Source organism: Lagopus leucura, unplaced genomic scaffold, assembly GCF_019238085.1.
Source record: "Lagopus leucura isolate 7727_CA_CO unplaced genomic scaffold, USGS_WTPT01 Super-Scaffold_100157, whole genome shotgun sequence".
NCBI classification, from domain to species: Eukaryota; Metazoa; Chordata; class Aves; order Galliformes; family Phasianidae; genus Lagopus; species Lagopus leucura.
The window spans coordinates 7815487-7831158 of NW_024962334.1; the positions used below are offsets into that span (position 1 = coordinate 7815487).

The 15672-nt window shown below is 40.9% G+C and overlaps 1 protein-coding gene across 3 annotated transcripts in view; it reads left to right on the top strand.

The window, feature by feature from the left end:
- The window catches only part of LOC122189784 (myosin VIIA and Rab interacting protein), a 191422-nt gene that overhangs the window by 100878 nt on the left and 74872 nt on the right, over positions 1-15672 (top strand). The window lies entirely within an intron of this gene.

The following is a 15672-nucleotide window of genomic DNA, read 5'->3' on the forward strand; positions in this document are numbered from 1 at the left end:
TGTAGGGAACCTGCTTTGGCAGGTTCCCTACAGCAGGTCGCACAGGTAGGCATCCAGGCAGGTCTTGAACATCTCCAGAGAAGGAGACTCCACCACCTCCCTGGGCAGCCTGTTCCAGTGCTCCATCACCTCACTGTAAAGAAGTTCTTGCGCATGTTTGTGCAGAACTTCCTATGCTGCAGTTTCTGGCCGTTTCCCCTTGTCCTGTCTCCACTCACCACTGAAAAGAGCCCATCCTCGCCATTCTGCCCCCCACACCTTAGATACTTATAGACCTGGATCAGGTCCCCTCTCAATCTTCTTTCCTTAAGGCTGAACAGACCCAGTTCACTCAGCCTTTCCTCATAGGAGAGATGCTCCAGGCCCCTCACCATCTTTGTGGCCCTCTGCTGGACTCCTTCCAAGAGATCCCTGTCTTTTTTGTACTGGGGAGCCCAGAACTGGACGCAGTACTCCAGATGAGGTCTTACCAGGGCAGAGTAGAGGGGGAGGATCACCTCCCTCGACCTGCTGGCCACGCTCTTTTTAATGCACCCCAGGATGCCATTGGCCCTCTTGGCCACAAGGGCACTTTGTTTTATAGGCCCAGTGTGAGTTAAAAGAGCAGGGCATCAAGTAGGGAGTTCTCTGCAGTGAAGGAAGAGTATTCTCCCACCTTGGGAGTGCTGTGTAGCTATTATTTACACTGCTATCATAAGCCTCTCTGTTATTACGAGCTATATGTGAAGGTTGTTTCCACAGTCCACAAGTAATTCAGATTCTTTTGTGCCAAATTAAATTTTTATTCCCCTTCCTGTGGATCCAAGACCCTCTGTGGCTCCTGACTGCTTTTTCCTTCCAAAAGATTCATCCTGTTAGCTGTGAACAGCTGCCCAGTTGTGTGGGCACCCTCAGAAAACACTATAAGTGCTATGGTTTGCATCAGTTTTCTTTTCTTGGTGATAAAATTGGAAATCCTCCAAACTTACAGCCACCAGCCCTGAATGGCAATAATAAACGTGTCTTTCCTCTAGCTAATGTGCTTTGCCATCAGGAGTGGTATCCTCTTCAAAGGTTCTTGTCACCAAGGAGGTTAAAATTAAATTTGTTGCTTTGAAAAAGCTTAACCACACAAAAAGCAAATCCCTCATGCTTTTTCTCTTCAGATACATCTCTCACCTGAAATAGATACTGAAGCGCTCGCTGCCCAGTGTCTTCAGTAAGAATCTGTGAGACCAGGCATTTACAGATTTCAGTAAAGCATCCTGCTTCTGTGACCTGGGGGAAAAGAAAGGTGGAAAAAGCAGTTCCCTGGTCTTTCTGCTGAAAACAAGAAATGCTTTCTAAATTTTACAGGTTTCTGTAAAATCTTTTTCCAGACACTGAGTTGGCATCTGGCTGTGGAGCTAATGATGCTTCTTGCATCCTTCCACCACAGCTGCTTTCAAAATATGTCACTACTCTTGTGGATGATGAAATAAATGATAATGCCTGTAAAGCTGCCTCTTCTGGGACTATATTTCCTACCCTTTTCTACCCCGCATCGCATGTGCATCTTCTTCTGTAGCTTTCCAAGCAAATGTCTTCTTCATTCATTCAATCTTTGTGAGTTTGTAGACAACCCTTATGTTTATCTTGTATCCACAAGTAAAATAATTTTAATGTAAGGGAAAATCATCTGTGACCTAAAGCTGTCCTTGAGTTGGCATCTTCATTCATTTCAAGTTGTTGTACCTTTTCTTTTTTTTTTTTTTTGCAAAAACAGCTTCAGAGATGAAGATTGGATTTTGACAGAGTGCCTAAATAAAAGCCTTCTAAAACTAAAACACTGTTGAATTAGCTGATTGATCATAGCGAAAGAAAACTTTTTGCTCAGTATTCGATTTCCAGCGTGTTTAGGAATTTCTCTGATAAAATGTTCTCATCAGAAAACTGTTTTAGTTAAAAATGACAGTTTTTCACAGGCATGTGCCTGTTTTGACTGGAAAATGATGAGGTCCAACAGAGAAATTCTGAAAAGCAGCCTGTGAGAGAGAGATCACAGGCTTGAAATATGGGAGCTGAGATTGAAACCTCTCCTTGGTATCTGGCGGGTCAGTTTGTTTCCCAGCATTGAACATTTGTTGTAAAATCTGTTTGTGGAGCTGTTTTGTCAGTCCCCTTACTTAGGGGCTATTCTGTGACCAGGGGATCTTGCTTCATTTCAGGGAAGTAACCTTTGGAAGGTACAGGCATGGCCTTTGCTGCTCTAGCTGTGGTACTGATTGCCCTTATCATTTTCTTTTTAGATTTAATAAGCTGTAAAGCTTGTTGCTGGTGAACGATGTCACTTGGCAACGTGTGCAAGTTGGATGTCCTCGGTGACTCCTTTGCCCACTGATGTGCAGGCTGAGGGGTGCTTCTCCACACCTCAGCATAAGGGAGATTTCCTTCTCTTTTCATGAGGCTTCCATGAGATAATTAGTAGTACATGGAAGTGTGGGTTTGTTTGATTAAAAAAATAGTCTGTTCTGTCTCCTGTCGTAGTCTGAGGTTGTGCAGGAGGTTAACAGGATAAAGAAGGCAGCATGGTTCACGCAATCTTCAACTGGTGGGTGACAAATTGACGTGTGTTTTCCAGGCTGGTCAGTGTGGCAACACACTGGGTAGAGGTTGGAACATAGAGCTTTGAATGAATGCTTGTGTGATAGAAGAGATGATGGGAAAGCATGCATTGGTAGTCACAGTTATAACTGTCTTACTGATGTGTTTGCAGTGCTTCATAACATAGGGGACTTCTTAGGTTCTCTGTATCTCAGGTAGCTGTAATTGCCAGCAGCACTTTTATTCTCTGGCAAGACAAGAAGTGAATTAGCTTCAGAGTCAAGGATTGAATTTATGATTTGTTTCCCCCATCCTGCAAATTCACAGTTATCCGTGCATCTCTCTCTGATGGCAGTGCGTATATCTGATCAGAAATGTGTTTGGAAATTATCCTGAGGGGAAAAAGAATTGTAGAGTGCAGTACCATGGAGAAGTGCCCTCTGTGAATCACATTCTGAGCACCTCTAGTGCCTGTACTTTGGAAATGCTGAGCTACTCATTTTTTTTGGAAGGAAGTAATTTTGTTGCAACAAAAACCCACCAGCATTGCAATCAGTCCTTTAAGTCTTCAGCTCTATGATCTGTGAAATGCCTGTTGGTGTTTTGCTTCTAGGATCGGAGAGCTGTTGGAAGTAAGGAAATCTGAAGTCAGTGTTTTGAAATTTGGCCCTCTGAATCAGATTCTTGGAGTACAGAAAGTAGACCACTCACATGAGAAGGATGCACAACAGTTGTTTCTGTTAACTCCTAGACATAGTGTGGCAATAGATTTTCTTGTTTCTCGTCAAGGAAATTACAATTAGAGACTGAATATTCTTGGGAAACCCCAGTTCTCCAAACAGTCTTATGCAGAATTTAAGTAGCAAGGGTTGGCTTCAGACCTGTGCAGGTGTTTTTGAATCTATCCTTGCAGTGCATTCAAGGGCCGTATTTTTCACTTTTGATGTTTTCTACTTGCTAGCAAAGAACGTGGTAAGAACAAGAGGTAACAAAATAGAGTGAAAGGAGATTGACAGGATAAGTAGAAGGAGGAGGTTGAGGGGAATAGTACAATTATAGTTTGAAAAATTAGTCACGTAACGTGTCACTGTAGTTCCCAACTTGCAATTAACAGCACAAATCTCCATAAAAGATTAGTAAGACTGGAGAGTGATGTTCAGGATCCTGAACAACTCTTCCAGCATATAGTTTGCAAATTGGTTGACAGATACCTGCCCATCCTGCACCATACTCTACCATATTCCAGTGCTTACTGTAATTAGTGCCAGCAAAACCAGAACTGCAGTTAGTAAGCTGGCTATGACTTTGCATATGCCTGGTTTATAGATAAGCTAGGAGCTATCCCATCATAACTGCCAGTGTTCTCATGTGTCCTTTGCCTCTTGTCCATCTCTGGGTATCAAGCAGAACAGGCAGGCCTGTCTTCTCCAAGCTCCTCTATGCTCATAACATTTGAGCTTGGGGTTCAGTCAGGTTTCCACCCATGTTTCAGTCCACTTGTGCAGTCTGTACCTCACCAGTATGGATACAAGCAGACACGGGGATGTGGCTGGGGCCCTATTCTTCATTTGTTATTGTCTGTCTGTGTTAGTCCATGGCACAAAGATGGTCTTGCATATTCTGTGCTATTTAGATAACTAGATACCTGGAAGATTAATACTTAAAAAGTTTCTGAAAGTTTTTTCATGGTTCTTTGCAAATAAGGGTCTGAGGAAAAACGCAGAGATAAACCTAAAGCTACACATTTTGCCAGCTTCACTACAGGGACTTTTCTGATACTCACATCTAGCAGTTGTTCACTCTAGATAGTAGGATTGATGGATGCCAAAAGAACTCCTCAGCTGTTCAGCCAAAGCTCCAGCAGTATCTCCTAGAGCAATCTGGCTGTGAAAAATGTTAAGGAAAGTATTTCAGGATAGAAGTTGTCTGTGATCTGAGATAGCTATGACTTCAGCCCTACTGGCTCTTGGAGTGTTTTATTCAATCCCTCTGACTTCTAAAGGGATGCGGAGCGTTATGTTAAATGAGTGTATATGTAGACTTTTGAAGGCTTGGTCCAAGTTTGGCAGTGTTTGACAGTTGCAGTTACTCAGATGCATGTACTGATGTTAAGAAATCGTCTTATGGAATTACTGCTCTGGAATTCAGCAAGTCCAGACTCAGCTCCCAGTCTTCCTTCAGACCATCTCTGTCTAAAGGCAGCTATACTGAGTTTTGTGTGCTCTCATTCTTTATTGGTGAAATATAATAGGGAATAGAGGCAAATGGCAAATTCATTTGTGTTTCAGTGTAGAGCTTCTCAGTGAAGGACTGCCTCCACAATCTACTCAAGTCTCAGGTACAGATGACGGCTGTTACCAGAATGCAAGTGCAGATCAGCACCATTTCTGAACTCTCCTTCATATAGCTGGGTGCCTTTGGGTATGCCTTTCAGCCTGTACATAGCCTTTGTCAATTCTTGTCCCACAAAGATTCTCCTCAAATGTACTGTTCCACATTTAAAGGCACGCAAATACACCATACATCCTTGTACCCTTTCTGTATCACAAAAAAAGTTGCTGTCCCAGCACTACTGAGGCTGAAAAGTGTTACTTCACAGAATTACTTTTTAAAATAGAAAGTGAACTTATGCAATCTGATCGACAAAGCTTCAGAATTGTGCTGAATCTCGTGAGCTGTCTGATATTTGCACACTTCTCATTTAGGTTATAAAGGCATCGTTCTGGCTTCCAAAATTATTTGGACACTTCCATTTTACTGGATGATTGCTAATGCTGATTCTGTGCAATTCAAATGTCTTTGGATAGTTTATGAAGGGCAGAAGAACTTCAAATTCAAAATGCAGCTTTAGTGTATATTTAAATGTAGAAAATGAGCGCTTTTGCTAGAAGAAAAGTGTTTTTTTCATATCTTCCATGTCTCATATATTAGACATACAGAAGAGCTAGTAAATAGTTATTTTATGGTATGTGGAGGATTTTTGTTCTTTGCTTTTATTTCTGTAGAGGTGCCAGAAATCATCAGATGAGGCGGCAGCAGTGGACCCTAGTCCTGCTTCCAACTCATATCCTTTTCACTGCCTGATGTAGAAAAGGCTACCCTACCATTACTTTTTTGCTCTAATATGAGAGAGATAATAATCCTTACCATGATAAAATGTCTTTATATAACCTTTGTATAACTACTGTTTTACTTGAGATCATGGCAACCTGGAGTGTCCAATTAAAAACAGGGTGTGAGAAGCACCATGTGCGAAATGAGGGCTTTGGGAGGCTCTGATATTTTTATGGTGTGTTAGTAGGGAACCACAGGTACATCATCCAGCCAACCAGGTGAGATGTTTTAAAACTTTTCTCCTCCTGAGTCTTCTGTATGGATCAGCCCAGAATTTCATCTGTCAGAAGCAGGGTATCACCAGTCCATGTCTCCCTGCACCAATCCTCTTCCACAAGCCTGCCAGTTCTTTTTTTCTAGCATATGAGTTTGAAGAAGGTCTTACTGTGGCAGGAGAATTTAAGTTATTCTTTTGCTAGAGGACTGGATATCTACAGAGGCTTATCTGGAATCAGAAAGACATTAAGAGAGTTCAGAATTTGCTTCCCTCTGTGCTATAACATGGGAAAGCAGGGGAAGCAGATCTGGGGTTTCTGCCATCACAGCCAGTCAAGTCATATATTTTTAACTGTTAATCATTACTGCTATTACTTCAGTAGTCTGGTTTTTTTCTGTGGTCAAGGCAGTGCTGTTGGACCTCGGAGAGCTATGTAAGAAAAGCATCCTTTCCTGTCTAAATGGTTGTCAAGCAAAATCTGAGGAGAGCTTACTGGCAAATTCCTTCAGTTGATAACATAGCAGATGGGAAATGAGATCTTGATCAGAAAATAAAAATAAAAATAAAGCCTTGTGTTTAGTGAAGGGAAACACTTCCTCCATAGTAGCTGTCTGTAGATACTAGATTTCATGGTTTAAGTTTTTTTTTTTAATAGCGAGTCGAAATCTAAAAATGGTGCTTCTCCTAGTTGCCACATGGACTGAGATTGTCATGCATCCTAATTAATCCTAGTCTGTTTAAGATTGGCATCTGATGCTAGCTGATTTGGTTGAAATTGGGCAACTGATATATGAGCTGTACGTGTTCCCCTCTAATGAGATTTTTTTCACAGTTAACCTGGTGCACTCTCAAATCACAGTAAATCTTGCTCGTGGAATCAGCTGTGAGCATCTTCATAGAAATAGCTCCTCCTGATCCTTCTTTGTGGGCCATCTGGAGAAATTTTCAAAGATGGTGCATCTGGGGGCAAAAGTAAGGACTTAGAATAAGTGAGAATTGGGATTCTGGAAGTCATTTCCATTTAGCAGGGACTATAGAAATATCTATATGTTACAAATTTCACTGTTTTTAACCTGTGGAAGATAAAATCTGCATGTAGCACAATGAATTGTGTTCTTCGGTTGTAAGATCTGGATCATTCCATGATTCTGTGGTAGTATGAGTCTGCAGCACTGCTCAAGCAATTGCTAGTTAAGCAATACAGACAGTACCTTCCAAATTCAGTTACTTCCGTTTTTGTCAGAAATGAACAGTATCTGAGGGGAAAGAATTAGCTTCTGATGAGAATGCTCTTATGTGGGACTCTGTTAGTGACAATTTCCTCTATAGTAAGAAGTTTCTATTATGCCAAGCTGGAAGCCTAACATTCCTGCTATGGTTTTGTGCAGATTTCCTTGAGCAAAAATGTCTTTCCCCTGCAGTAACAAAGACTGCAGCAAAACCAAGGAGGGCTAGGATGGGGATCCGAGTGCTAAATGGCATTATTCCTTCCCCATGATTTCTTCTAATCTCATAAGCAGCATGCCAGTTCCTTAGATTATTTTTTTTTCTCCTATTCAGTATTTATATGACAAGCATAAAATCCTCCCATCTCCTCATTGAAAATGAATACCTTCTGCTAGCACACCATCTTCCTATAAGGAGTCGAATGCTCTGTGGTACCAAAGCCCATATAGCAAATCTTCAGAGTCTCAGCTTGTGAGGTGCTGGGAGATCAGCCTTTCTGGTGAAGACAGATTTCCCCTCAGACACCAATCTTGCAGGTCCCTTCTGCTTTTAATTCTTGCCAAATAGTTGTCTGCAGATGTTTCTATGCATTCATCTCCAGCCTGAACACTGCCCTCAGAATAAGTGCAGCAGTTACTGCCTGTGAGAGCCTGCAGAAAGCAAAATGGTTTTGCCATTATCAAGGAAAATGATTTTGCAGTTATCCCTACAGTTGGTATCTGTTGAGAATGCTGCTTTTGTGCCTGATAATTTAAAAAGCCTGCAGTATCATGGGATGTTGCTGTGGATCTAAAGTAAATGAATTCAGGCTGACACCAAGGTTTGAATGAGCTTTGTTTTTTCCTATGACCAGGGAGCTGTACCATGCCACCTTTTTTGTTTTGTTTTGTGTTGCTTTAATAAATTGCTGCACTGGTTAGTGCAGCTCTGCAAAAGAATAATATTTTTTTTCAAAGCGATATCAAACTCTTCCCATGAGAGAGTGCTGCCTGGCTTTCTGCTGTTGCATCTTTATCACAATTTGTGGTTATTCTTCACCAGTTCTTCCTGTTGTCAAGTTCACAGTGAGAGTTGGCTTACAAAATGCTTCCAAACCCTTCAACTGTTTCAGACAAAGCCTCTACCACATTCCTTGCACGTTTTGTTTCCTTTGATACCATGAGTTCTGTTGTGTGTATGTTGCTGTGTGTCTGAATGGCTTTCCTGTGTATTTACAACCTGTTTGGCCCTGTTACAGAGGGACACAAGAGATGCTAATTTGGAATATTTAAAAATCCACAGTGCTGCTGTCAAGTCATGGAAAAACACTGTGAAACCCAACCTGCCTTTCAGCATCAGCAGTGCAGATATGTAATGGGATCATGTGGTCCTGTTTTAGTTTATGTAAATAAATATTCACTAACATCATATGCAAAATGTTACGTGATCTTATTATGCTAGTACTGTTTGTGCTTCCATAATTGAAGTTAAAATGAATTTAATATTGAAAGCAGGGCTTCGTAAGAAGCATAGTCCACAAGAGGGATAGTTCATATTTCCCCTAGGATTAACAAATATGTTTAGGAGGTTGGAGTAAATATTCTGAAAATGTTATATGTATCTTGATTAATTTGAATTTAATCAAATTTATAAATTATTTCTGTCCATAATATAAAGTGATGACAGAACAGGGTAAGTTGCTCAGACTTGCCATTTTGCTGAATCACTGAAACCTTTTGCAGTTGGTGTATTTGGAAAATTTACTCTTTGGTCATCGTTTTTCCACCATTCTCTGTAACTGAAAGCTGCTTTCTCCATGGGAAATTAAAAAGTAACCTTTCTCTGTCACAGATACTTCCAATCCCCCCGCTCTCCCAACATGACTTCATTACTCTTCTGTGCAGCAGGACAGGCACACATCTTTTAAAATACGCTCTACTGATCTCCTACAGGAGCAAAATCTAAGCCCTGTCTTAGAGAACCTTGCATTTAAACTACCTCTGATATGTGCAGTATAGACACAGTCGTATTGTACTTCCAGCTGAATCATGACTTGTGTTGTGTCGCAGTCTGAGTAGAAATGAGAAACAATCTTGAAAAATATTTAAAATCTAACATGGAAGTTGAAAGGCTTCCCCATATATTCCCCATATATTCCCCATAGGGGTGCACTTACTGCATGTGATGGTCATAGCTTTTAGTAGCTTGAGTAAATCTGCTTTGCAGTTACGTACCTTGATTTTAATTGTATCTATTTGAGATGGAAGTTGACCTTTCAGTTAGTTGAGTTTGGGATAGTTGGCACAGGTCTATGGTTTCTTAACAGGAGGTGACTGCTACAGACTCTCAGTTGCAATGCCAAGTTAAAGTATGATTTAAAAAATTAAAGTCAGGCGTTTAGATTGTACTGGGGAGGAAAATCTTGTATTTCAGGGGAGGTACAGGTTGGATATTAGGGGAAAAATTCTGCTCAGAAGGAGTGATGATGCAGTGGCACAGGCTGCCCAGGGAGGTGGTGGAGACCCTGGAGGTGTTCAAGAGCCCTGTGGATGTGGCACTAAGGGATGTGGTCAGTTGGCATAGGGATGGTAGGTTGGTGGTTGGACTGTAGACTGATTTAAAGGTCTTTTTCAATCTTAATGTTTCTTTGATTTCTGGAGACTATTTTGTCCTTATTTTGAATACCTGCTGTTTAAAACTTGAACGGTTTTCTTACAGCCCTTCCATTTGTCTTCATTGTCAAACATTTTCATGGTAATGTGCAACTTTCTTTCTTTCCCTTTCTCTAGCTTTACCTCGAAAAAAGAAAAAAAGATACATCTCAGACTGCAGTGATCTTGGGTATTTTTACTAATACTACATTTTGTCAGCTAATATGATAGTTTTAGTCCTTTGCATTAGTGGTGATCTGGTTCTTTTTTACTCTTCAAATATATAAATAATACTTAACGCAATGTGTAGAAGCTTGTAGACTACCAGGAGAAAATCGTTGGGATTGTTCAAAGAGAATTTGATGGTTTAAGTGACACACAAAGATATTTCAGGGATGTTTAAGCTGTAGTGGCAAGCTCAGAAAAGTTTTGCAAAGCAGCAGTTAAAGAGACTGTGAGGTGATGGCTCATGCATGTTTGTTATACATCTCTTGCATATGTGATTTTGTATCAGATTTCTTATCTACAGCATATCTGCTTTGCTGTGGGAATTAAAAAAAAAATTATCTAGCAGATGAACACTTGTTTCATTTGCAAGAAGCTGAGAGTAATGTGGTCAGTAAGCCAAAAATTGCCTCGGAGACACAGCTTACGTTCTTGCATAGGATTCACAGCTTCTGGATTCCTTCTGCCAGAAACAGCCAGTCTTCCCCATGTGCCACTAGACTCAGAGCTAGGTGTGTCTTCAGCAAGTCAGCATCTTTCAGCAGACACTGCCTGCCATCACATCACATACTTCTCTTGTGACCATCTTTTTGATAACTGCCTATGATACATGGGCGAAACAGTTCACTTACAGGCAGAACAGAGAACACTTTGCTGTGTCAAAAACCTACTGGAATTAATACGGTGAAGTCTTACACCAGTCATCCAAATTTCTCCCACTCTGCTGGCAGAGTGGATTTGTTCCCAGCGTAAGTGCATTTTTGTTTTGTCACAACCTGCTGATCCAACAGAACGCTGCATATCTGCAGATCTTGAAAAAATATATTGATGTGTAAGCAGGTATGTCTGTTCCTCTGCTAGCTCTGCCAGTCTACTCACCATAGCCATGGCAGCTGTTCTGCTTTCTGCCATAGGAAGACCAACATTTGGTACTGTTTCTTCTAGTGAGCCTCTTGCTTTCTTTGGCTACGCAGCAGTGTTGGCCTGAAAATGGCAAACTGTGGATTCTGCACATTTTCAGGTTGTGAATTGCACTGCATGAAAAAATTCCCGTGCAACTTGAGTACGTGGTGGATCTTAGAAGATACAGAAGGGAAAACAACTTCAATTTTCTCACTTTGCTACAGGCTCATAGTATGAGCTTAAGCTGTTCTGAAAATCCTCCTCTTTTAAACTTCACCACCGTACTGAGATTATTAATTAAAAAAAAAAAGAAGTAGTGGTTTCAGAGAATCACACAGCATAACTTTCCCAAGCTTGCTTTTTTTAAAGCCTAGTTTGACAACCTTGTATTGTGCAATACTGTTGTGCTGTGAGGAGTACAACAGGAAGCCGGTGTTGCCATAGCCACAGGTTTTAGGAGCTGACAGTTCCCATACCAACACTGTCATCATCATAAAGAAATCAATATTGCAGTGTCTGTCAAGTGCGTTATTTTTTAATATAGTAAAGTTCTTGGGGAAAAAAATGCTTTTAGGTGGGGGATATGTGTGCTTTACTTGAAATAGAAGAATACACAAAGTTGTAAGCATCTTTGTAATCATATACTGTAGTGTTGATCAAAAGAGTTCGCCTACGGATTGAACAGTATCTATGTCAAACAAAGTTCAGGGATGTATCTTAGGGTTTGGCTTCTAGAGATCAGTCTTAAAGAAATAATACCCAAACAAGAAATGATAATTCAGAATTCTCTGGGTCGCCACATTAATAGAAAGTCCCACATCCCTACTCCCCTCTGTCAAACCACAGACGCTGCTCTTCTAAAATCATGTTTCAGAAATACAGTGATTTTATGAGTACTGCTTTTTAGTTAATAGAGCTAATTTCTCTGAAGCCTTACCAAGTCCCTTGCGTGCATTCAGGAATCCTAATGTCTTTAATTTTAAAAAGTAAAGTGTAGTGGTGGAACTTTTATTAGAAAACTCAAATATGAAGAGGAGAGCTACACAGATGGGTGAACTGTTTTTTCCAATAAAGCAAGTGTTTAATCCTCTTGCTGATTTAAATGAGAGGAGGATTCTCATGAAAGAAGTTGCAATCGGTGACAGTTGTTCTATTATTGTTTTCTAATAGCACAGATGAACCAATTGGTATTACTTGAATATATGGAAAGTCACAGTCCTTCCACAAAATAAAGAGCAGCCTATGCACACAATTCTGAAAAGCTTTTATGAGCAGCTTATTTTGTTTAAGAAATGATAATTATTCTGTCCATCATTATTTTGTATAATTGAACTTCTGACATTCGTTAGTGTTTCCTTGTATTATTGAATAGGACTTTATTCCCTGAGAGCTTTGGAAATCTGGATATATGGAATTATGATTTTTTTCTCTCTCTCATCTGCCTTCAAATATATTTTATATTTAAGTATACAGGAAGTAAATAGAGAGAATTCCATGCCAGAGGCACCTGAAGCTGCTAGCTTCTAAATTAAGTCAGTCTAGGAATAATGAAATTTTTAACACTTCAGAAAAACAGATTTCCTTATCTTTATTTTACCAAGAGGAGAACAAGTGCTAAGGATCTGTATTAAATAATGTGTTGGAAACTGTCCACTTATGCTTAAGAAATTTATGATGTTTTCAACACTAATAAACAAAATACTTGTTTCTTACCTGAGTCTACCTTTTTGCCATTCTTGAAGACTGGAGTAATGTTTGCTGTCTTCCATTCTGGAGTACTGTTTTGCATACAGTTTCAAGGAGATGTGAGTTTAAAAAAAGATACTTGAAGGTTTTCTATGTGACTTTGTTATGAAAAGTATGGAGTAAAATGTTGGTGTAGTCAGAACGAATTGTGCTTGTCTTGAACACAGGTAATATAATTTTTCCTCCTGTTCCATGAGGACATCACATATGGCTGCTTCTCCTACAGAAGTGCAGTATATCTTAGGGGTTTTGAAAACCTGCTTTTGGTATGCACTGCTGGAAGTCCTGTTTTGTGTCTGTAATGCCTGAAGTAGTGTTGGTGCAACCCTTAGAAACAGCAGTGCTTGACTTGTCGAAATCGTCACCTCATCTTGTGTTCCAAAAAGTAACATTTAGCCTTGCTGCTTGGAGTGGTATATGGAGGAAACCAGGATCTTGATCGGTCACTTAAAATAGTCTAGGTTTGCCAGCACCAAGTTCTTCACAAAAGCATTTATCCTGCCAGGTTGAGAATTCTCACAAACATGCCTGCCATCCTAAATCTCTCCGGTGTAAGGGCAGATGCTTTCTGGATTCCTCATAGCATCAGCCCTTAGTTGCAGTCATTGGTTGTACTTCTTGTCTGGGGTTTGCTCTGGAAAATTCACTGATGCTGAAAACCTTCAAAACTGCAGTCACCCTTGTCTTTAGTGGATGTAGTTGGTAATCAAGACGTGCTTTCCAGACCTTGCACCCAGGGGCCTTGCTTTTTTCTCTGAGCAAAAATTCTTGAAGTTTTTGTTAGTAAATGTGCCCATGTGACTTTGATTACAGCAGTTTAGTACAAAGACATTACCATCATGCTTTATTTTTAAAAATGACAACAGCAAAACAGAAATACCCATTTAATGTCATGGCCACCCCAGGAGCTTCAGTCAGTGGAGAGGACAATGGGCTGACAATCAAGGGTCAGCCTCTATTTTTGGTTCTCTGGCTGGCTGGCTGGCTGGCCTTGGGCTAATTGCTTTCACCACCCTGTGCTGCTGCTCTCCTGCCATCTCTCTGTCTGTCTTTTTCATTTAGATGATTAGCTCCCCTAGGCAAGGGGACTCATCTTGTTTGTACAGTTCCCTGGGTTTCATCTGAGGCCTCAGGGTCTCCTGTACTGTAACAATAGTGATTCACATTGGGTTTAATGCTTGTCTCTGATACAGAGATCTGAGCAGCCTAATCTCCACAAAGGGATGGACTTTCCTGTCCCTTGTGTTACCAACATGCAACAGGGAGATATAACTACAAAGCTCTTCCCTTTTGGATGTGTCAGACCCACCCTTTTTCCAGTATCAGGAACTCGTATGGGTGTTGTTTCTACTTTCTGGTGTTGATGCCACACACACACTAGTATGTGACATGACTTGTGCCAGGTTTCAGGGTAACTCTGACCCTGGCCAGTCTATTTGCATTGCCATTTGGAGACTGGAATAGCAAAAGAGCTTGTATTTTGTTGGAGACCAAGATCTGCATGTGGTAAGAGAGAGAATATACAGTGTTGTCCTTACAGTGTGCTGGTTGGTACAGGGTTTGCGTGCAAAAGCAAACCAGGGTGCACACCATTAACCAGCTGCTGGAAAGATAAGTGGCATGTAAGTGCTATGAGTTAATGATTTTTCTATTTCTGACTTGTTAGAAGTCTTTGCAGTCAGCCCTGAGGAAATGTTCTTTGTTTTGAAAGTCTTTCAGCAACTGCATTTGCTTTTTTAACACAGTTATCTCCAGAGCAGGCACTGATAGTGCTCTGCCATTTGGGCTGATATCCGTGCCTCCCTCTCCCCTCAAATAGAAACCCCTCCCCTTTCCCATCCAGGAGCATCACAGCTGGACTCTCAGTCTGTCATGTGTTCCTGGCTGTTCCTTCCTGGTAAGTCATCAACACTTTGTGTTTAGTGACAACGACTTGATGTTGTTAAGGGAATTCTTTGCATACTGTGCAAGGTTGCTGGCAGTCATGATTTTATTGTGGATCCTGTTGTGATTTCTCTTAAAGTTTCAGTTTTCTCAGTGTTGGAAATCTGAGGTCTCCCTTTTCTGAAAAACATCTGAATCTTAAAGATTAGTGTATTGAAACAATAAATAAAAACAGCTCAGTTTGCCCTGTTTCTTAAACTTAGAGTTTTTGGGGGGGCGGGGATGGACAGTGCTAATTACATAATGTAGGAAAGAAATGATAAACTGCTGCCACCCACTGTCCATGCCATTTCAGTGATGGGGAACACCCACCTTCTGCAGTGGAGGATACTCTCATGCTGGGTCCCTACCTTGTTCCTTGGCTAGCAACAATGTATGCTGCTCCCAAATGGGCTGGCACACGTTCTTCTTCTAAAGCTTGATAGGAGTGTCATAATTTCAGCAAATCCCTGTACAGCATGGGCAAGTATTATAATAGAATGTGTTACATGGGACCGGAGGGAAGATTCAGAAGGGGAAGCCAAAAGAACAACTCTTGTGCACGAAGCCTGGGGCTGGGCAGGGCTCTTGTACTCCAGTTACATGATGTCTGGAAGAGTCTTGCATGAATCTGATGTTTTTAGTAGACGGACTTGAAGATTTGTTGGCTGCTTATCCATGCAAAATAGTTTTGCATCTGTACGGTCACTTCCAGCTGTAAACAGAGCTGCCCTGAGCACCTGTGAGGGTTAACTTCTTGGTTGTTCGTTTAGTGCCAGAGGAGAGAAAGTACAGTGAGAAAATGGCATCTGTAAATTCAGACAAGGGAAAAAGTGGCAAATGAGCCTTAGGGAGGGGTGGTAGAGCAAGATTGACTTTACGGCTCGATTTCAGGCCAAGGCTGTTATCTCACAATATTGCTGCTTGTCTCAAAATACTCATCACGTTACAAGAGCTACAGCAAAGAGGTGTTGATGTTGCTATTGGAAACTTAATATTTTGCATTTCCTAACCGTGGTTGTTTTATCTAGCTGTCTGCATTAGCTCTCACACAGTATCTCAGAACCTCGGAAGCTTTTGTGCGTCTATCCTCAGAAGACCCCTGTGAAAGAGGGACATGCAGCG